Here is a 24,325-nt window from a genome sequence, read left to right on the forward strand (position 1 = left end):
CCTCAAGACCTACAACACTGATCTCTAGCAGACAAGAAAAACATATAGTGTATTCTACGCTTCTCAATATCTATTTATCTATCCCTGGATCTTAGGCTATGTCAAGCCTGAAAACCTTTTTCATTTCTTCACAATAAGCACATAAACATCATCAACCCATTCAACACATGCACCAATATTTCATCAATAAATACCACTCTAATCAGTATTCACAACGTAGAACCCTTTTAATACTTACATCTTCAGTACAGCAGCCGCCTTCATAAATCGCACATTGTGAGATTCTGTAGTTTGGTCAATGGGGCATGGACATTTATCTAACTTGGGATTTCTTTTTTTTTCTTTTTAAATGTTTTTATTGGTATTTACAGATTACACGGTACATATACTGACAGACATATAATTGCACTGCTTGGATACATTTGCGTCAATGTTTAAAAACAAAAGGAACATGTAACATATAACAAGACATATACCATGGGTCCGAAGGCGTCTGTTGTTTGCGGTGGGTGTGGACAGAAGCTGTGGGTCTGTTCTGTGGGTAAGCTGCTTTTGAACTCCTTGTGATCTAGTATTGGTGTGCAGACCTTTGTGCTTATGGTGGTTTGAAGGTGTGCATGTGATTGTCAAGTTTGGACCACATCTCTCTGCTTCGGTGTCTGCCAGGCGTGTTTCTGAGGGTGGTCACCCAATTGAGCCAGCTTTTGAATGTGGCCTTGGAGGTGTCCTTCCAGTTTGTCAGAATTGTTTTTGTAGCCGACGTGAGGAGAAAGTCTAGTAGGTTTTTATCTTCTTGGATCACCACTTCCTGTGATATCTGTGCTTTGACTATTGTGGTGAATGAATCCTTGAGGGTGGAGCTAAGCGTTTTGTTGGGGAATTCTAGTACTTGTTTCCAGAACTTTTTGACCTTGGGGCAGCTGAAGATAAGGTGTTCTAGGTCTCCTTTATCTGATCTGCAGTTCCAGCAGGTGTTGTTGTCAGTTATTCCCACTGATGCCAGGTGTGCTGGCGTCCAGTAGGCTCTGTGAAGTATCCAGAATTTTGTTTGTGTGAGCGCTGGAGAGATCATGTTCTTGGATGGGGACTCCCAGAGCTTCTGTTTTTCCTGTTCGGTTAGTTTGGTCTCCATTGAGCTTTCCCAGTGAGACATCTTCTTGTCATTGAGCTTAGACGTGATCTGACGGAGTATTTTGTACAACAGTGAGACTTGATGGCCTGCTTTATTTATGTTCTCTATGAGCTGGAAGATCGAGGATGTTTGTCTGTGTAGCTTGATTTTCGTCAGTGCTGTTTTTATGGCTAGGAAGTTGTAGAGTTCTATGTCTGGTAGGTTGTGTTCTCTTTGGAGGTTGTTGAAGGTCTTTGGCGTTCCATCGTGTCCTAGCTGTATTGGGAAATATATCCCTTTCGCTTTCCATGTGCCCATGTCCAAGGGTTTGCCTTTGTATTTTATCTTGTTGTTTTCCCATAGTGACTCCCATTTTGAGTTTTTGATGATGGTCTCTAGGATGCGGTCTAGCTTCAGCAGTACTTGTTTCGCGAGTTTTAGGATCGGATTGTTATTGAGTGATTTTTTGTTGGCCGTGAGTAGTGACAGTTGGGTGGTGTCGTTTAGCATTGCTTTTTCTATGGCGAGCCAAGTGGGTGTGTACATTTGTTTCAGTAGTAGCCAGTGGATTCCTTGTCTGGCTATGAATGCTTCTAGCTTTTCTTCTCAATATAAACCATATCTTTGCACTCAAGTTTGTTGGAGTCAGAATTAAGTATTTTGGTTTACTACTCACCTAGGCTAATCTTTGCTCGGTCAGGCCAATAGACCTTGGATGTTGTGGTGAGAAGAGAAAATCGAATCATCAATATATCAAAAGTTTATCATCAATAAACAATATAGGTGTGAGTCAATGAAGAGAGTTAAAGAAGTTTAATAGATTTTGTTAATAAAAATATTTTAGTAGCTCATCTTTATTATCATCATTTTATTTATCAGTAAGTTTTGTAAATCTCATTAACATCAATATGGACCATAAATAATTAATACAATAAACACGTCCCATAAAGAAAGAATCCCTTATCTAAGATGAGAGTAAGGAGTCAAGCTCAGAAATTGGTACAACATGGGATAAGGTTCTCAATATAAGCTCTGTGCACTAAGAGTGTCTGCAAGTCAGCGTAAGAAGTTGGCAAAAGGAAGGTAAGGAGAGAAGTAGTCTGAACTAATCTAGAAATGTGCACTTCTATAAAGAACACATTTTGTAAGAATCTGCAAAAGTTGCCTCTCCCCTCTTCTTCCATCCAGTCATCGTCCGATATTTTCATGCTTCTCATCATTGCTTTGAGAGAACATATATTTATCAAATACTTTAGTTAGATTTGTTGCAACCGATGTTAAACAGGTTTCAGCTCTGCTAATGGCTTAGCTTTCCCATGTGCATTTGTACCAATCTATACTTCGAAACTAAAGTCCGTCCGAAAGCTATGTAGAAACTGAACATTTTTTTATTTAAAGTACACATTTTTGCAATTACATGTTCTGGAAAGGAAATACAAGTTAGTTGTAGAGGTCAAAATGTACATTATGTGCTGATTCTTCCTAAATGGTGGCACATCTTCCCATTTAAAAGACTAAAGCCGAATCAATTATAACAGTAAGCTCTATTCAAACAGAAACATTTCTACCAGAAATATATGAATCATTTTATAAAATGTTAACCTTATTATGCAAATCATCTTTTTGCGGAGGTCAAGAGTTACACATCTTGCAGTATCTTCGTTGTGAATGATCTCATCTTTTATCTAAAAACATTGTTTCGCATGTAATGCATTTCTAAGTGAATTACTTTAAGCATTTCTAAGTGAACTTTTAGCAGTGCACTTTTAGCTGTTTGAGGGATAGTACTTGTAATTGTGACAGCTGTGTACATTTTTCATAATTTGAAAAGCACTTTTCTTTAATTTAAGCTTTTACGTTAAAACTGCACGTTTATTATAATCTATATCAGTCCATTTTCTTTAAATGCCCTACCAGTTCTTAGATTACCTGATTGATGAACCTTAAAAACTGTGCTGGCCTGTGTCTCATGTCATACAGGTTTTCACTGCCCGATCACATGTACAACTGTTTAATAGTGTAAATAGCTGCTTATGCCAAAATGTATGTAGCTCCAAAAGGTTGGGGCAAATGCAGACAATATTAGTGAGATGCGGAACTACATAGCTGGCAGAGCATTTCCAGCCCACTCTTTATTCCGCTGTGCCTTTAGTGGTATCAGACCCAATCTATAGTGCATCAGTTGCCTTTTTGACTCGAGTGACCACAGTTGTTTTAAACATGGTGCGGTGTTGGTAGAAATATAAAATACAAGTGCCAGTATGGAGCAAGACTTAATTACTGAATTCTCGCCTGTTGGGCATGCCTTTACTTGTTTATTCAGGAGTTTACTTGTTAGCTTGCTCAGGAGAGTCCTATTCCAAAGCCCTTCGGATGTGAGATCCCGTAGTGACCACTCCAAATACAATTTCCATTGAAAAGACCCCTTATTTAGGAAGTCCATGGAATATTAGTCTGGCTATACCTCTTTGCTTATAGCAGTAGGAAAGTACTTTATTCTAAAGTCAGTTAAAATACTCATTCTTATATATAGCCATAAAAAGTGCTTAAGTTTCTAGACATACGGGCAATTTTATTTATTTTATTTTTTTATTTATTGAGCTTGTAGAGTGTGATAGCTACCCAAAAAGGGTTTCCTGGCGCTGGACGGGCAGAGTACTGGTAACCTTAGATAATATAGATAGACAAAGTTATTGGTTGAATAGCCAGGTCTTCAGAGCTCTGCGAAAGCGTGTGTAGATGGTTTCTTTGCGGATGTCAGTAGTGAGAGAGTTCCACAGTGTGGGGCCTAGGTATGAGAAAGATCTGCCACCCATCCTGGCGATTTTGATTCTGGGTACAGTAAAGTTTCCGTGAGATGTAGATCGGAGGTGGAGAGAGGGAGTATAGGGACGTACAAGGGATTGTAGGTATTGTGGGGCAGTGCCCATTTTGATTTTGAACATGTAGCTCAGGGTTTTGAATTTGATTCTCCTCTCTACCCTGAGCCAATGTAGGTCGCGAAGATGTCCGGAGATGTGGGCGGTTTTGTGAGGTTTCCATAATAGTCTTGCGGCAGAATTTTGAACCAATTGCAGTCGTCTAGTCACTGCCTTGTTAGCGCCCAAGTAAGGGACATTTCCGTAGTCCAGCCGGGATGTTATAAGGGCATGGACTACAGATTTTTGGCTATCATTTGGCAACATCCAGATGATTTTCCTAAGCCAACGCAAGATTGTAAAGCAGACCACTGATACCTTGACTTCCTGCTGGTGCATCGTCAAGGCCTCATCAATAGTAATTCCCAAATTACGGACGTGTCTGGAGGGCCGAGGGAGGGGGCCCATCTCAGCAGGCCAGTGTGACTGGGTCCATAGTTCTTTCTTTTTCCCAAGAATCAGAACATCCGTCTTACCACCATTTAGTATTAGGAGGTTGTCATTCATCCAAGTAGCGATTTTCCCTAAACCTGATTGAAGAAGGGAGGTGAAGATCACTGTTTGAAAGGGAAAAGGTGATCTGGGAATCATCTGCGTAAGTGAATAGGGTTAGACCGGCTTGTTCGGCAATGTAAGCCAGAGGCCTGACATACAAGTTAAAATACAAAGGACTGAGCACCGAGCCCTGGGGTACCCCATATGGTGAAGAGTGAAAGTTGGAATTGGACGTGGTAGAGAAAATTTGAAATGTACGGTGGGCAAGGAATGAGGAGATCCATTTCAGTGCTGGGCCATGAATGCACAGTGAACTTAGTGTATTGATAAGTATGGTGTGTGAGATCGTATTGAACGCTGCGCTGAGGTCGAGCAGTATGAGTGCAGCTGTGTCTCCTCTATCAAGATGTTGGCGCAGGTTCTCTGTGACTCCCAGTAATGTAGTTTCGGTGGAGAATCCAGTTCTGAAGCCGGACTGAGAGGGATGGAGAATTTGATTGGATTCAATAAACTGGGAGAGGTGAAAGTGAATGTGTCTCTCAAGAATCTTGGAGAAAGCTGGCAGAAGAGAAATTGGGCGATAGTTGGACACATCGCTTGGGTCCACTGAAGGCTTTTTCAGGAGAGGTGTCACCATAGTGTGTTTCCAATGAGCAGGGACTGTGGATTCTAGCAGGGAAGAGTTTAGGGTATTTAGAATCAGGGATAGATGTTGTTTTAATATTGGGATGGGAAAAGGGTCCTTGGGCAAGCCAGATTTTAATTTCCCTAAGATGTTTTTCAGGGAGTCCAGGTTGAGAAGTGGCACAGAATCCATGTGGGAGTTAATCTGAGGAGAGTTGGTTGTAGAAGGGCAGGTAGTGGTTCGAGATGTGGTAGTGTGTGGTTGCGGGGTCCAATTGGAGTGTGAGTTGGCTATATCCAGGTAGATTGTTTCAAATTTATTCGGGAAGAATTGTGCGAGCTCTTCGCACTGACTGCTGTTAAGGGACGATGGTTTTGCAGTGGTCTCGGAGCCACCCAGCTCTTTCACCAGTCCGAAGAGCGTTTTGGAACAATTAGTCGCCTCAGAAATAGTTTTAGAGACAACGCTGGCCCTAGCAGTAGTGCATAGATTGTGGTAGAGTTTTTTTGCCTTCTTGTAGGCTTCTTTGGAGTCGGGAGAGTAGTCTGTCCTCCATCTCCGTTCTAGGCGCTTACATTTAGATTTCTCAGCTTTTAAGGATTTGCTGAACCAAGGAGCCGGATTTCGATGCTTTTTAGGCTTTTTCTGAGTGAGGGGGAGGCAGGCATTTATGGCACCAGAGAGCATCTCCTGATAGTGTTTCAATACTGGAATGAGCTGAGGGTGGATTGGAGCATAGGAGCTGATTAAGGGCGCTTGTATCTAGTTTTTTCCAATCTCTTTTAGGAATTTTAGGGGACGAACTGGGAAGGGTAGGAGCGAGAGAGGGAGTGAAGCTGAATTTAGATAGGAAATGATCCGACCAATCTAAAGGCACTGCAGGAGTGCAGTGAATATTAGAGAGGTTAAAGAAGATAGGATCAAGAAGATATTCGGCTCTGGGAGTAGAGCCAGAGTTAAAGGGCGTCTATCCATCCTGACAATAGCGTAGTTGGGAGGTAAGGCTACAGCGACGTTGGGACTAGCGCTTTCATGGAGCCAGTTCTCTATGAGGAATAAGGCGTCGGGTTTGTCTGTCAGAAGATCATAGATGTCCCTTTTTTGCTTGGGTAATGAGCGGCAGTTAAGACTAAGGAAGGTGAAGTTGTTTGTGGACTGGGTTGATAATAAGGGGTTCAGCATCGTCCCCGGCAGGGGAGGGATGCACGGTTGTGGGTAGTCAAGGGAAAATTTGCAGTTGGGGCATAGTGGGGTGTTTACCCTGTCTATTGGGAGCCAGGTAAGCCTTGCTTGGCTCAGGGGCAAAGAGCGTGGAGCTGGTCGGCAGAAAAAAAAATTGTTTTAAGAGTTTTTGTGCAGGGGTCGTGGCCCCAGGCCCTGTTCGGGTGCGGACGGGTGCAGATGGGCTTGCCTGTGGCACATGCGGAATAGCATTTGCATTAAGTATAGGGAAGCTCTAGGTCATGTGACCGTCCGAGCCCGCCTCCACCGAGCCCCGCCAGCTGCGAGCAATTAGGTCGAAGTGCCGCGCACAATACCCTCCACAACAATCAGGATAGGAGCCCTGCGGTGGACCGAGGTGAGTGCGCCGCTTCAAAGCGGGAGGGAAAGGTGCTAGCTGTTCTTAGGAGTCAAAGTTTATAATGCGTGGCAGTGCTTGCTTAGGTAGTATTTTTAAAAAGAAGGTAGCGCTAGGTTAAAACAGACCTGACACCATCCGCTGCGCATGAGGAATGGCAGGCATCAAGTAGACGGAAGCTCTAGGTCATGTGACCGTCCGAGTCCGCCTCCACCGAGCCCCGCCAGCTGCGAGCAATTAGGTCGAAGTCCTGCGCACAACACCCTCCACAACAATCAGGGTAGGAGCCCTGCGGTGGACTGAGGCGAGTGCGCCGATTCAAAGCGGGAGTAAAAGGTGCTAGCTGTTCTTAGGAGTCAAAAGTATAAAATGCGTGGCAGTGCTTGCTTAGGTAGCATTTTTAAAAAGAAGGTAGCGCTAGGTTAAAACAGACCTGACACCATCAGGTGCCAGGTCTGTGATAATAACATTATTTTAAAAAAACAGCTCATATATGGCAAACCATTACATCAGATAAGCACTCCACTTAAAAACATTATACACATTATGCCAAGGAGACCTAAAAAGTAAGACTAAAAGGCTGGCGAAGTCATAACATTCATATCCCTTTTAATCCTCAGTGCTTGCTGGACATATTTGAGAACTGCATGACAGGAGCTCTGATTCCATGCTGACTGACTGACTTTATTATATATTCCACACAAAAATTCCCCAGTTACTGGATGTATGGGGGCATGTCCAAAATTCTTCAAGGTGGCCCATCCTATGCGGTAGTGAAGGTACAACCTTCCCCCTTCCTGTTACCATTCAGTATTTGTCTAGCTTCAGTCAGTCTCTCCTCTGCTCCTTTGGGTTGCAGTGGGCCACAATATGCCTTCTGCTTCATTGAGTTGTTCTGGGTCAGGTCAGGTCACGCAGCAGAACTGCTTGGGCAGAGTGGGCAATAAATTCACTGCAAGAACCTGAAGATAGCAGTAGGAGTGACTGGCTTATGCCAGTGACCCTCTTCTGGTCTCGAGTGGTGTTGGAGGCAGACATGCTTTGCGGTCTCACTATGTCCCATTATTCCATTATGGTGAGTCACAATGGCAGTCATGCTGGAGTCTCCCTGGGATCAAGTGATCTGGCAGGCTTCTTTTCTAGGTGCAGGGCTCTAGTGGCCACTTAACGTCATCAAGGTGCCTTTGGGAATAGCAGCCACGTCTAATCGGGTGCATTGGTGCCTAGCCCCAAAACAGCCAGACAGTATTTCAGCTCAGAGTGTATTGGAGCTGCTGCTTTGTGCTTCAGATCGGCATAGTCCATTCAGCAGATCTTAGATTAGTATCAGGCATGCCACTCAGGCTGGTTGGTGGAGAATCCTGGGGTGGGCACTTTAGCTTGCAGACTGCTTCTTCTGGGGTGGCATGGACTGCTCAGACACAGTGCACATAGTGCAATACTCTTGCAAAGTTCAATCTTTTGGTATAATAGCAGGTGCCACGAGGTAACATCAATCCCAGCTTTAGTCGGGCAGACCAATTGGGTACACTTCACACATGCATAGCTGCAATGCCAGGGTTGACAGCGGCCACTACTCGGGACTACCAAACTATAGTCCACCTGTCATATGGGTTGTGGATCTCTGATGGACAGACCACAGCACCAGGTTTAACCACTTCTGTCCACACCAACAGACAGCCAGAATTGTCTTTCTTATTTCCACTCGCTCAGTTAAGACTCTTTTGGTTTCTGGGACAAGATATGCTGCTCTTTCTCCAGATCAGATTCCAGTTGTTGTTCCCTCATCTCTGATATGCTAGCTGTCAGGCAGACACCAGGGTTTTGCAGTAGTTTTCTGAATGCTGTAAGGAACACCCCGTTATGGTGAGACAGAACTCTGAAATGGAGCACCAATTGGGTCAACAGCTCCTACACTTATACAGGGGTGGCAGACAAAGGATGTGGAATATCTTTCTTCCCTTTCAGAACCGGGTTGGGTCTCTTTGTATGTGTCCTTCTCAGGCTGTCTGCCAGACACAAGGACCTAATTTCAAACTGCATTCTGTAGTACATTTAGTAGTACTGTAACAGTACTACTAATTTACTGCAAAATGCTGTTCACTAACCTATATGCGGAGGTCTACGCCTCCGCCTCTCTTATCTCCTATCTCCACTGTGGGTACTACTAATTTACTGCAAAATGCTGTTCACTAACCTATATGCGGAGGTCTACGCCTCCGCCTCTCTTATCTCCTATCTCCACTGTGGAGACCTCCATACAGCTTGGTGTACATTTTAGTAGTAAATGTGGGAGGAATGGGGGACTGGCTTGGAAAATGGTTCTGAAATGTTTTATTAATAAATGGTAGGTGTGTAGGGAAGATGAAGGTGGATTAAGGGAGGAGTTGGGAGGGGTTTAAGGAGGAATATGCACCTACCCACAAAAGAGTAGGCCCATTGGTATTCTCAAACTACACATCTATTTTTACTACTACCAGAAAGACTCAAAACAGTTGTAAATGTACTCCAGCTCAGACCTGGACTAAATCCAGCACCATATATGGCCAGTCACTGGTACTGCTGCGATACCCTCCTGTAGAAAATAATCGAGGTTGGGACTGAAGCAAGCACCCTATAGGAAATAGTGCCAATTCAAATTAATTTTGTTTACCTTTTCAACAAATATATATAAATGTAGTTTGTGAAAAAATATATATGAATTATAAATCCATATTATTTTACTTTAAAAATATTATAATTAAAGTTTTTTAATTTATCAGTAAATGTAACATTTATTTAAAATAATAATTCTATACATAAATTTTAGTAACTTATAAGAGATAGAAAATATAAAAAAGCACTGTACGTGCATTTTTAAAAATAAATCTTTAACAAATAATTTTAGTTTAATGTACTTAAATGCATATTTTATTCAAAATTAGTTTAACAGTGCAGTAGCATTTTTTAATTTGTCCTATTTTTTAATTACTTGTTATAATTCATTGACATTAACAATGAATAAAACCTAATTTTGTTTTTACCTTTAATACACTTTAAAAAATTTGCTCCTACATTACCATAGGTTTATGACCCAATTGTGGGCGTCTCTGCCAAGTGTGCTGAATGTCAAATATGGTCTTGAAGTCACTTTGCAGTTGGAGAGTTTTTTTACTGACTCTACTTTCTTTTTTGGGGATGTTCACATGTAGGCCTACATTTTTGAGTAAATATAGACTTGTAAATGTTAACTAGCCAAACATAATAAAGTTACTCAAAAGTGTAAGAGAAACTTACACATGTAAATCTGCTCAGTTTACCTTTGTAACTAGTGCCTGCAGGCTTTATCTTAAGTGATGCTTTTCATACCAGAGTCATCTTCAAGCTGGAAGAACTCAACAGAAGCTCAAAGAGGTGTGAGCAGTCTGCACCTGACTCATAACAGCCACCCCTGACAGTGATCAGGAAGAGATACACAGTTACTCCCTTTCTAAAAGACTTTTCACACTGCCGTCCACCAAATGCCAGGTTTTGGAAGGCTAATTAGCAGCCGTCCGTGTCAAAATGGACCTAATCGAATGTATCAGGGGTAGCCTGTTTTCTCTCACTCCTCTTCAATCTCTGGGTTCTAATCTGAGGGAAAGTCGGCAATACTCTCCCGCTATTTGGAAAAGCAAACTCACCTCCATTTTGTGCACCTAAACAGGCCAAGGGCTTCCAAAATGGTAAGAATACAAACCAGGATGGGAGGGTCAGAGGGAAATTTAAAGAACAGCACATACTATATCCCCAATCTACATAAACAAAACAATAAAGTCAGAGCTCTAAGGCATGCCACCTACAACCATGGTGGCATGTGTGCCAGTAGTGCACCAGAAACTTAACCTACACAGGAAGTCCTGACTTAAAGGACAGAATCCCATCTATCCCTCACCGCGAGGGAGGAGCTCTGGGATATTTTTAGGATGTTATCCCTAACTAAGGGCTACTACAACCCAAGATGAAGAGCTGTTGGTGTTGTATGTAAGTGATGAGCGCAGTGCAAACTAATGTGGAAAAGTGAAAAGTGAGATAAAACTAACTATTAAGAGAAAAAAGACTTTTAATGGTTGTCTCTTGATGTTAGGATTAAACACAGTGCAAAATGCAGTTTTAACATAATAACTGCAACTGTGGTCTACATGTTTCGGCTGTCATGACCTAATGTACTACTGCGTCATGTGTACTCAAGAAAAATGAGGTGTATCCAAAAAATAAATTAATGGAACCAATACAACCTACACCACACAATATCTCTGATGGCGGCTCATGGTGTACTAGTCAACCTGAGTAGAAAAAGATGAAGGACATTAATTAATCATATGTCAGTGAAAATTACGCGTAAGTCAGTTAATATCACTAACTATTACGATGTCCATTGGACACGTACCCATGAATTACGAGTAAGGAACATCACCTCACCTGGCAGCAGCTCAGGATGTGAGGCACCGTTCTGAAAAGAACAGAGTATGAATCACTGAAAATATCAGATCCAGTTAAGTGATCAGTTTGTATCAACAAACTGTGACTAATAGAAAGGTTTTGTTAGAAAAAAAGTAAAATAACCTAGAAAGGAAACTACAAGCACAATACTGATGATGTCAAGAAAATGAGTTTAAAATAAATGGAACTCATAGTTCAACTGCAATGTGTATGTCTTTCGCCAGTAGCCTAAGTCAAAAATGATCATAGAAAGACATAGACCATATCTACATGCATACAATGGGGTAATAATTAGAGATCTCATTCTTTACTAGCCCCAAAAAATGCCTTCCACACGTCTTTGTTTCAGCATGATTGGAAAAACCTGATCAATGATGATCAGAGGATACCGGTGACACCATTAGCTGATGCAATGTTAATGAAACGGTTTAACCTTAAAAAGTGTATGAGTGATAACTGAACGCTGCCAACCGACACATCAGCTAGCAAACGATATTGGTATTCCTTATCAAATGTCTCATGGACAGAAAAGCGGTAACTTGTAAAAACCACCCCGCTGCCTTCAATGATAAGGTTATAAGACATATGGGCGGCTCAAATGTAGAAGGCACTGGAAAAAGCTAGCGCATGGCATGTTGGTGCAATTACTAGCTTGTACGGCCGGAAGTCAATAATGAGGGTAGTTGTTGAACCCCCCACGCTGCTGCTTGCGATAAAAATATAGTTATTGAGGGCAGCTTAAATCACAGAGGAGACATTGCGTGTCACTAATAGAGCAGATAACGTCTGGATCTTCTGGTCTGTGGTCGCTCCCACTCGCTCCCCCTCGATCCCTGCCTGTCCCGAGAGAGCGCCTCTACAACAGCATAGCGCCTGGAGCGCCTGGTATCGATATTTAGACTGCCTATCATTCTTTACGATTTAGTGCAGCATTACGATAATTTAATTAATTCATCAGCGCTCGTGCAGTTTATTGGCATACCTGTCCATTGTTCATTGCTCTTTGCTGCCGCATTACGGTAATTTAATTAATTAATTAAGCAGCGCTCGTGCAGTGTTTTTGGCTTTTTGACCGGCGACTGTGCCCCTGCTTTGTACTGGGATACCCCACCGCCATCTTGCTGTTGTTGTCTGTTTACCTGGGCCCCGTGTCTCCTCCCCGCTCCCGCCTCCCAGCCGACCCGCCCACACACTAGGACTGCTCTGGATGACCCGTCCCCCTCTGACCGTCTGGATCTTCTGGTCTGCGGTCGCTCCCACTCGCTCCCCCTCGATCCCTGCCTGTCCCGAGAGAGCGCCTCTACAACAGCATAGCGCCTGGAGCGCCTGGTATCGATATTTAGACTGCCTATCATTCTTTACGATTTAGTGCAGCATTACGATAATTTAATTAATTCATCAGCGCTCGTGCAGTTTATTGGCATACCTGTCCATTGTTCATTGCTCTTTGCTGCCGCATTACGGTAATTTAATAAATTAATTAAGCAGCGCTCGTGCAGTGTTTTTGGCTTTTTGACCGGCGACTGTGCCCCTGCTTTGTACTGGGATACCCCACCGCCATCTTGCTGTTGTTGTCTGTTTACCTGGGCCCCGTGTCTCCTCCCCGCTCCCGCCTCCCAGCCGACCCGCCCACACACTAGGACTGCTCTGGATGACCCGTCCCCCTCTGACCCTGTGACCGTCTGGATCTTCTGGTCTGCGGTCGCTCCCACTCGCTCCCCCTCGATCCCTGCCTGTCCCGAGAGAGCGCCTCCCAGACGACCCGCCCATGCTCCGCCCCCCCACTAACCATTTAAGTACAGATGTCCCAACGCGCAGCGTCCACGCGCTGCGGCCACGCCGAAGGTGCGCCAAAGGTAAGCCCGTCTACGCCCGTCCGCGCCAAGCCCGCGCCCAGCGCCAGACCCCCTGGCCCCCGTCCCTCCCACCCCTCCCGCATTACTTACGATGCAACCTCCCTCCTAGCCCTTAACCCCGGCCGCTCCCCCAACTGCGTCCAAGCCGCCCCTGGACACACCCATGGACCCTTCTCATGCAACTCCTGCAAGTTCGACGGCACCAAAACCAACTCCTCATCCACCAACGCCATACAGAGACCTGACACAACCACCTAAATTGCATCCTGCTCAACACCCGCTCAGTCCACAGACACGCCATCGACCTTTGGAACCTACTAGACACCATCTCTCCGGACGTCGCCTTCCTAACAGAAACATGGATGAATGCCTCTTCAGCCCCAGACATCACCATTGCCATCCCGGAAGGATACAAGATCATCCGCAAGGACCGCACCGACCAAACAGGAGGAGGCATCGCTATCGTCCATAAGAACTCCATCCGCATCTCAACCAGCTCAGACGTCAACCTTGCCAGCGCCGAACACCTCCACTTCCAGATCCACACCGACCCCAAGACCACACTCCGAGGCACCCTCCTCTACCGGCCTCCAGGACCCCGTGCACAATTCAGTGACGCCATCACTGACTTTGTCACCCCACACGCCCTCCCCTCCGAGGACTACATCCTATTGGGAGACCTCAATTTTCACCTGGAAAAGAACAATGACAACAGCGCCACCACCCTTCTGGACAACCTCGCCAACCTCGGACTCAAACAACTTGTCACTTCCCCCACCCACATTGCAGGTCACACACTTGACCCTATCTTCACCTCCAGCAAACATGTCTCATTCAGCCACACCACAGCTCCTCACTGGACGGACCACAGATGCGTTCACTTTACCTACAATAAGACCACAATCCACAACCACCCTCAACCCACCCTGCGTAGAAATTGGAACAAACTCACCATCGACCAGATCTCCTCATCTCTCCTTCTATATCCTCCTGTCCACTCTTCATACCCCGACCAAGCAGCCATTAACTTCACCCAATGGCTATCCAACAGCGCCGACATCCTAGCACCATTAAAAAAACGTCAAATCAAACTAGGCAGCAAACACGCCCCCTGGTTCAACGATGATCTTAAGAAATCCAAGAAACTCTGTCGCTCCCTCGAGAAGGCCTGGAAAAAAGACCCAAACACCAGCACCAAGGACGCCTTCAAAAACGCCACCCGCATACACCACCAACTAATCCGGTCTGCCAAGAAAGCCGCTTTCAAAGACCGACTAGATAACAACGCCCACAACAGCAAGGAATTATTCAACATCGTCAAAGAATTTACCAACCCATCAGCCAACTCCAAATATCACCCCCTCTCAAGCCCTCTGCAACTCCCTAGCTTCGTTCTTCCACAACAAAATCGCAGACATCCACAACAGCTTCGACAACCGACCCGGAGACCAACCCACTCAACCTACTGCAGGACCTTCACCCCCCTTGAACACCCTTAACGACTGGAACCCAATCTCCACTGAGGACACCATCCGCCTGATGAACTCCATCCACTCAGGATCCCCAACTGACCCATGCCCTCACCACATCTTCAACAAAGTAGACTCCATCGTAGCTCCACACCTCCGAGATGTCATCAACTGCTCCCTCAACACCGCCACCTTCCCGGAAAGCTGGAAACACGCAGAACTCACCGCCCTTCTGAAAAAACCCACAGCGGACCCCACCGAACTCAAAAACTACCGCCCCATCTCGCTTCTTCCTTTCCCGGCCAAAGTCATCGAGAAAGCGGTCAACAACCAGCTTGCCACCTTCCTCGAAAGCATCAAATCCCTCGACCCCTCACAGTCCGGATTCCGAGCCAAACACAGCACTGAGACCGCACTCATCGCTGCAACTGACGACATCCGAACTCTATTGGACAATGGAGACACAGTCGCCCTCATCCTCCTTGACCTCTCTGCAGCCTTCGACACAGTCTGCCATAGCACCCTGCTACAGCGCCTCAGAAACATCGGAATCCAAGGAAAAGCACTGGAATGGATCACCTCGTTCCTCACCGGAAGAACTCAGAGAGTCCGGCTCCCTCCATTCAAGTCAGAGGCCTCGGAAGTCATCTGCGGCGTGCCGCAAGGATCGTCACTCAGCCCCACCCTCTTCAACGTGTACATGAGCCCCCTTGCAACTATCGCTCGCCAACACAACCTCAACATCATCTCCTACGCTGACGACACTCAACTGATCCTCTCACTCACCAAAGACCCTAACACCGCCAAAAACAACTTACACGAAGGAATGAAAGAAGTTGCCGAGTGGATGAAGCACAGCCGTCTGAAACTTGACTCAGACAAAACAGAAGTCCTCATCTTAGGCACCTCCCCCTCCGCCTGGGATGACTCTTGGTGGCCAGAGGCCCTTGGAAAAGCACCCATCCCGACGGACCACGCACGGAACCTGGGCGTCATCCTGGACTCCTCACTCTCGATGACCAGACAAGTCAACGCCGTCTCATTATCTTGCTTCAACATTCTTCGCATGCTCAAAAAAACATTTCACTGGATCCCCACCGAAACTAGAAAAACGGTCACCCACGCACTGGTCACGAGCCGCCTGGACTATGGAAACACCCTATACGCCGGCACCTCCGCAAAACTCCAGAAAAAACTCCAACGCATCCAGAACGCTTCAGCCAGGCTCATACTAGACATCCCGCGTAAAGAACACATCTCTGGTCACCTGAAAAACCTCCACTGGCTCCCCGTAAATAAGAGGATCACTTTCCGCCTCTTAACCCACGCACACAAAGCACTTTACGAACTTGGACCCGAATGCCTCAACACACGACTGTCTTTCTACACCCCCTCCCGTCAGCTACGATCCTCCAACCAAGCCCTTGCCACTGTACCTCGCATCAACAAAGCCACCATGGGAGGTAGATCCTTCCCCTACCTGGCAGCTAAAACCTGGAACTCTCTTCCCACTCACCTCCGCCTTACTCAGAACCACCTAGCATTCAGAAAGCAACTTAAAACTTGGATATTCGACAAGTAACTCCCCCCCCCCCCTCCTTCTTCAAGCGCCTTGAGACCCTATGGGTATGTAGCGCGCTATATAAATCTCGACTTGACTTGACTTGACTTGACAAGACTGTTATTGTCTCCTCATACAGTGCCTCTTAAAAGAAAAGTAGTTAGCAGTACAAGCGGCGCCAATTACAGTAAAGGGCAGAGGTGCAGCGCATAAAGCAGAACATGTCCTGCAGGTCTATAAGTTTATAAACTCCCAAGAATGAGAGGGCTTACCTCTCCTTCGGTACCCCGCTGCAACCGGAGGCACCGTGTCAGAATCCTGCCTTCCATTTTATTCAATTGGAGTTCCAATTTCCCCATGGACTCTCCAGAAATGACGTCACTGAGCTCATGGGGAAATTGGGTAATGTAGTTGATTGCAGGACGATACTGACGATCTCATGATTCATTAGTTAAATCACAGCAGCATATATACACAGGTAAAAGGGTCAACAATTCTACTGATATCCATAGATATCGATTTGTCAAAGTGATCAAAATGCAAAATAAAGAATTAATAGAGCTTGTTGGATGATCATATATATAGCTGCATTTTACACCATAGTACAATAAAGTATCTGGTGATTGAATGAGCACATGGAATGTGCCACACAGCTGCAATGAATATATGCATGTAGCAAATGGCTAAGTAAGGGGGCAATGCAAAGAGCCAGTGTCATTTATATTCTGAAAAACACATATTTAGGATCGTAACATGTTGAGAATTCATTGTGGTTCTTTTAGAAGATAGTTATAAATGTCTAAGGAATTTTTTAACGCTGTTGCGTATAGTCGGATGTGTCCAGAGGATTTATAGAATGAACATATCTCGACGGTAGATGTAATAACCCTGTTTAGGCAAGATCGAAGTAACCTTTTAGTAACAAGAGCTGAAAAAGTGGTCATGCCTGCCAAGTATCACGCATCGGGTGTGACACTCACGCATTTCAGTGCGGTGTTCCGCATCACCACACTGAAATGCATCGTCACGCATTTTGCCGACTCCCAAGCTCGTGCCACCGGCGGCGCCTGTGCACGGCTCCAGCTGCTCCCGACTCCGAGAGAAGTGCTGCCTGCAGCCAGTGCCAGCAGCTCCTCTAGTTCATAAATAGTTAATCATGGCTGTTCTCCGCTGCGTGCTGAGTAAGAGCGCGGATGCACACTAAGCCGCTACAATGTAACTGTTACAATCGAATCCTCGGTGCTGGCGCTGTAATTTCCTGCCGTTTGTAACACATAGTTGCAGTCAATTACTGGTTGGAGGGGGCCTCCCTCAGCATGATGCTGTAACTGCCTGAGACAGCCATAGGCTTTAATCTGGATGTGACACTAACTTGGTCAGGTCTTGCCGTCAGTCTGCGCCACGTCCGGAGGAAGTAGTGTAAGCGTGCACACACTGTGAGGCTGAAGCGGCAGGCCAATTAAATCGAGTGGGAGTCAGGAGTCCCCGCCGTCGTGGCGTGCTGTACTGCTATCTTCGCGCGTAGCTGGGTGCCGCAAATTAAAACCGCGTTATTGGCCAGCCCAGAGAGGTCACCGGCGGGGATTCAGTTTCAGTGACCATTACCCCCGAGTGAAATGTCACTGGCAGCGGCGGGGTGACAACAGTACCTGGTCAGGGAGTTGAAGTGACGTTGCAGCGCGGCCAACAGGACTCTGTCACTGCCTGGACTCAGTCACCAAGGAGCCTCGGGTGAAAACCGAATTCTCGTTATTTGGAGTCTCCCGTCAGCATGCCCTCGTATGTTTTATGGTGAAGTAAGTGAGTCTCTAGTCAGAGTTCTTTATGGGTGCAGTGCACTATAGTGTGTGTTAAATAATTCCTTTAAAGGCAGCGCGCGAGCAGGCAGCAGTCTGCAGTCAGTGGGTGCTGGGCGTGTTACAGTACTGTTGTTCAGAAGCCCTGCATAGGGCGTCAGCGAGCACAATGTGCATCGAATATTAGGTGCTCCTAGGCAGAGTTCTGTCCGTGCTTCTCTGGTCGGTCTCGATGAGGTCCTGGATTGTTCTAGCCTCAGCCTGTAAGCACTACAGGGACAGCTCTTGTAATCCGTACTTACATTTGTTGAGAGGCTAGCCCCTCTACCAGATACGTGGTGGTCAGGAAAATAGCTTCGTTGTTAGTAATCCAGCCTTCAGTCTTGCCTTCTTCCACGAGGTAACTAATCACACTCTTTCAGCTCTTGTTACTAAAAGGTTACATTGATCTCGCCTAAACAGGGTTATTACATCTACCGTCGAGATAAGTTCATTGAATATGTTCTCTGGACACATCTAACTACGCAACAGAGTTAAAAAATTCCTTTGGCATTTATAACCATCTTCTAATAGAACCATGATGAATTCTCAACATGTTATGATCCTAAATATGCGTTTTTCAGAGTATAAATGACACTGGCTCTTTGCATTGCCCCCATGCTTAGCCCTTTGCTATATGCATATATTCGTAGCAACTGTGTGGCACATTCCATGTGCTCATTCAATCACCTGTAACTTTATTGTACCATGGTGTAGAATCCAGCTATACAAATGATCATCCAACAAGCTCTTTTAATGCTATATTTTGCATTTTGATCGCTTTGACAAATCAATAGAATCGTTGAGCCCTATTACCTGTGTTTATATGGTGCAGTGATTTAACAAATGAATCATGAGATCGTCAGTTCGTCCTGCAATCAACTACATTACCCAGTTTCCACATGAGCTCAGAGACGTCATTTCCAGAGCTTCCATGGGGAAATCAGAACTCCAATTAAATAACATGGAAGGCAGGATTCTGACACAGTGCCTCCGGTTGCAGCTTTGCGAAGACCAGGGTTTCCGACGGAGAGGTAAGCCATCTCATTCTCTGGAGTTTATAAACTTATATACCTGCAGTACATGTTCTGCGTTATGCACTATGCGCTGCGCCTCTGCCCTTAACTGTAATTGGCGCAGCTTGTACTGCTAACTAATTTTCGGTTAAGAGGCACAGTATGAGGAGACAATAACGGTCTTGCACTTTATCTGCTCTATTAGTGACGCGCAAAATCAAATCTCCTCTGTGATTTATGCGGCCCTCAATAACTATATTTTTATCGCAAGCAGCAGCTTGGGGGGTTCACAACTACCCTCATTATTGACTTCCAGCCGTACAGGCTAGTAATTGCGCTAACATGCTACGTGCTAGCTTTTTCCAGTGCTTTCTACATTTGAGCCGCCCATATGTCTTACAACCTTATTATCGAAGGCAGCGGGGTTTCACAAGTTTCCACTTTTCTGTCCATGAGACATTTGATAAGGAATACCAATATCGTATGCTAGCTGATGTGTCGGTTGGCAGCGTTCAGTTATCACTCATACACTTTGTAAGTGTATGAGTAATAACTTTTTTAACTAATTTTCTTGACATCATCAGTATTGTGCTTTCTAGGTTATTTTACTGTTTTTTCCAACAAAACCTTTCTATTAGTCACAGTTTGTTGATATAAACAGATCACTTAACTGGATCTGATATTTTCACTGTTTCATACTCTGTTCTGTTCAGAACGGTGCCTCACGTCCTGAGCTGCTGCCAGGTGTGGTGATGTTCCTTACTGGTAATTCACGGGTAAGTTTCCACTGGACATCGTAATAGTTAGTGATATTAACTGACTTACGCGTAATTTTCACTGACATATGATTAACTGATGTTGTTCATCTTTTTCTACACAGGTTGACTAGTACACCATGGTGTAGGTTGTATTAGTTCCATTTATTTATTTTTTGGATACACCTCTCACTTTTTTTGAGTACACATGACTCAGTAGCACATAACATCTAGGTCCTGAAGAAGGTTAGACACTTGTTAGGTCATAATAGCCGAAACATGTAGACCACAGTTGCAGTTATTACGTTAAAACTGCATTTTAAAAGTCTTTTTTCTCTTAATAGTTAGTTTTAGCTCACTTTTGCCTTTTCCAGATTAGTTTGCACTGCACTCATCACTTACATGCAACACCAACAGCTCTTCATCTTGGGTTTTAGTAGATCTTAGTTAGGGATAACATCAAAAAACATCCCAGAGCTCCTCCCTCACAGTGAGGGGGTCGTAGCCCTCGGCTGTACTAGGAGTTACAGCCAGGAGGAGATCTCAGATGATGAACCATGTCACTTCAGTGAGTGATGGGATACTGTCCTTTAAGTTAGGACTTCCTGTGTAGGGTAAGTTTCTTTTGCACTGTTGGCACGCATGCCACCATAGTTGTAGGTGGCGTTCCTAGATCCTCGGACTTTATTGTTTTGCACTTCCAAAATGGTACTCACAAGCCTGTGTTACTCTAGAATTCAAAGTTCACCATTAGCAGTGCAAATATCCTGGAATAGGGCTGCATTCTTCCACTCATGTAACTGGAGTAAAAAGCCCTGGCCAGATTAGGTTCACTGCAAAACAGTATCCTGCCCCCACCAACCATGACAATCGCAGTATTCCTCTTCTACTATTAAGTGCTCTCTTGGTGCACCCATCTAGAGCTAGGACAGATCCAGGACCAGTTACAGTTCAAAGAGTAGGACTTCGGGCACAGACTAGGTTAGATTGTGGCTGTGGCCAAAAGATCCAATAACCGTAATACCGGATAACTTGCCACCTGTGTTCATCACCTGACCAATGTGCTCAACTTGGGAGAAAGTATCGTGGTGCATCCACTGTGAAGAACTGAGAGCTGGTAACTGTTCTTTCAAATATAGGAGTATCAAGTTGTTATAAGTCAAAGATATAGACAAGTATTCACATGAGGTCAATGTTAACAATTCTTCTGATTTGTTTTAGAGTGCTGTTTTATTGTTTGGCCTAAAACCGTTTTTTTACTTTATATGTATGATACACAACAGATAGTACCTGCTTTATAAAGGATTACAATTCTCCAAATCCGAAAGCATATTTGCATAAACAAGTTAGAAAGGGCTGATAGGTGATACCTATCAGATGCATCAAGGTAGGTAAACAATTGTATTAGTTTGAAAGGCCTTTACATCTCCAAACTGCAGTTAGGCACTCCCGTGTTCATTGACATTTCCCAGTATATCAGGGGTCCTAGTGCTAAAACAACAAATGTTATGTATTTATCATTGGAGACCAACATTGTAGACTCAGTTAAATAAATGATCATACAATTATTATTTATTAAGATCTGTAACCTACCAATGCTTTGAAAGCTTAAATTGCAAACTGAGTTGCAATTGAAATTAATATCTGATAGAGACTACTAGCCGCAGATTCCTTAACATAGAATTATCCCCAGGCGTGAGACTAGATCCGGAAAACTTTTTTGCCACAGCATCCCTGCACGCCGGGGGGACTGCACCATGTGACTCCGCCCTAACGTCTTCCGCGTCTGTGACATCAGCAAAGATACATAAGTCCCACCTCGGCGCGCCTACGTCAGTTTTTTCTCTTTTCTGCATGCAACATGGATCCGGATTGTGTCCTTGCCTGTTTTCGAGCCTTCTATTCTTTTACACGATTTGGTGTTAAAGGGAACAGTGTGCGAATGCCTTTGGGCTTCAAGACGTGTACCTCCTGTGCGTGTCCCATGTCGGCGACGGACCCTCACCCAATTTGCATGTGGTGCCTTGGTGCGCACCACGACTCGGAGAGCTGCTACGCCTGCCAGCACCTTAAGCCTAAGTCACGGCGGGAGCACCGATGAAGTTGCTGTTAGCGTGCTTATCCAGGTTGGTGTCATCCCAACATCCGTCTCCCACCTCGGAGCAAGGAACCGCCGGTTTTCTCTGCGACATTGTCTTTCGCCGCGGCCCCAAAGACGTGGCTCGCCGGCTGGTAGGTCCTTCAGTTTATCTCAGAGGCCCTGTCTTCCTTTCGCGGTGGGTGCCTGCTCCCCCCAGGACATGCGCCCCCGCCTGTTGCCTTCCTACCTGCCGTTTCCCGGTGCAGAAGCTACTAGGGCCCAAATGACAGCCTACGTGATGGCGCTGCAGGCTTCTTTGGCCCTTCCTCCACCTCCTGAGACGCGGATCCCTTGCCTTGTGCAGGGCCTTCTGCGGAGTCGCCGGTGGCTCCGGCGCCAGAATTTTCGGCTCCAGGTCGTAGGAGAGTGGTGGTGTTGAGGTGCGGTCCTTCGGGGCTCCCCTCTTCGGCACCTGGCGTCTCTGCCTCACCACAAATCCCTACGGGGCTCCCTGTGGCGTTGCAAGAGACCGCCGTGACACAGGGCTTTTCCCCGAGTCTGACTCGGTCCTCTGAGCAGGCAGCTGCCTCACCAGAGGCCGAGCCAGCGCTCCTTCGGCCCCAGGAGCCTTCCTCCCAAGCTCCGGTGGAGTCACGAGTGGAGGCAGGGACTAGGGGTGCTTTTCGGAATCCCCCTCGGTCCTGGGCACAGGCGGCTGCCCCATCTGTAGCCGAGCCGGCGCCTTTTCGGCGCTGCTAGTTCGCTGTTCTGGCTTCAACCCCGCCCCAATTTTGGAAAAGGTGATGGACAGAGTTTCTGAATGATGCAGAATACTCCTACCCAGTCAAGAGATCAGGGCTTGATCCATCACCGTTTTTTAGCTCACTGCACCATCCCAGCTTCAGAACCTGGCTATATGCAAATTAGTCTGTTCCTGTCCCAGTGCATGATGGGAACAGGGCAAACCAAACTACCAAGCCAATTCTTATACTGGGAAGGAGACAAGCTACCGGGGACCGGTTTCTGGCATTTCAGCCGTCGTCGGCCCGGCTTGCTTGAATCCTGATGGTGCAATGAGCTAGGGACTCACGTCTGAGTATACCCTCCCACACATAGTGTGGATAAAATCAATTTTGGAAAAGGTGATGGACAGAGTTTCTGAATGATGCAGAATACTCCTACCCAGTCAAGAGATCAGGGCTTGATCCATCACCGTTTTTTAGCTCACTGCACCATCCCAGCTTCAGAACCTGGCTATATGCAAATTAGTCTGTTCCTGTCCCAGTGCATGATGGGAACAGGGCAAACCAAACTACCAAGCCAATTCTTATACTGGGAAGGAGACAAGCTACCGGGGACCGGTTTCTGGCATTTCAGCCGTCGTCGGCCCGGCTTGCTTGAATCCTGATGGTGCAATGAGCTAGGGACTCACGTCTGAGTATACCCTCCCACACATAGTGTGGATAAAATCAATTTTGGAAAAGGTGATGGACAGAGTTTCTGAATGATGCAGAATACTCCTACCCAGTCAAGAGATCAGGGCTTGATCCATCACCGTTTTTTAGCTCACTGCACCATCCCAGCTTCAGAACCTGGCTATATGCAAATTAGTCTGTTCCTGTCCCAGTGCATGATGGGAACAGGGCAAACCAAACTACCAAGCCAATTCTTATACTGGGAAGGAGACAAGCTACCGGGGACCGGTTTCTGGCATTTCAGCCGTCGTCGGCCCAACTTGCTTGAATCCTGATGGTGCAATGAGCTAGGGACTCACGTCTGAGTATACCCTCCCACACATAGTGTGGATAAAAATAGTCCCCTGCTGGTGTTGTCTGAGGTTGAATGGTCATTGCTCTCTGTTCTGACCTTGGTGCCCCTTCTGTTCCGGGCGGTGGCTGCAGTCTTCTTGGTCTGCTGTGTATTTTGCACATGCTTCTGCCCCAGGGAAGCTGTTGTATTTGTTTGCAGAATTGGTTTCCAGTAGCGGTGCCCTGTTCTTTTATTCCAGATCTTGGTGCCTTAGTACCTGGCTCTACTCTGGAAGGTGCTGTTCCTCACCATTTGTTTCTTTCCTTTCTGTTAGCGGGGTTTTTCGCACACTGTTCCAGTATTCTCACAGTTTTGTTGGTGATGGCGCCGCGTTGTGGCGCAGAAAAGTTCTCCGAATAAAATTGACGTAGGCGCGCCGGGGTTGGACTTATGTATCCTCACTGACGTCACGGACACGGAGGACGTCAGGGCAGAGTCAAGTGGTGCCGTCCCCCTGGCGCACAGGGGTGCTGTGGCAAAAAAGTTTTCTGGATCCAGTCTCACGCCTGGGGATATTCTACGTTAAAGAATTTGCAGCTAGAATTGTCTCTACCAGATACATTGTTACCGAAGGTAAGTAACTCGTACGATAGGCGAAAATATACATTATATTTTAATTTTGATCAGTAAATCTTTATCATATCCCTCTCCTTCGGCTTGTGTGATCCTTGCTGATTGTGAGAAGTCTCTTTCACCCAGTTTTGGCAGCACCAGGAAAGATGTTGCTAAATAGATTCATGGTGACATTTACCTCT

The 24,325-nt window shown here is 45.8% G+C and overlaps 1 protein-coding gene across 6 annotated transcripts in view; it reads left to right on the top strand.

Moving 5' to 3' along the window:
• The window catches only part of ELP2 (elongator acetyltransferase complex subunit 2), a 1,268,509-nt gene that overhangs the window by 1,242,453 nt on the left and 1,731 nt on the right, over positions 1-24,325 (top strand). The window lies entirely within an intron of this gene.

This window comes from Lissotriton vulgaris, chromosome 4_1, assembly GCF_964263255.1.
Source record: "Lissotriton vulgaris chromosome 4_1, aLisVul1.2, whole genome shotgun sequence".
Lineage (NCBI taxonomy): Eukaryota > Metazoa > Chordata > Amphibia > Caudata > Salamandridae > Lissotriton > Lissotriton vulgaris.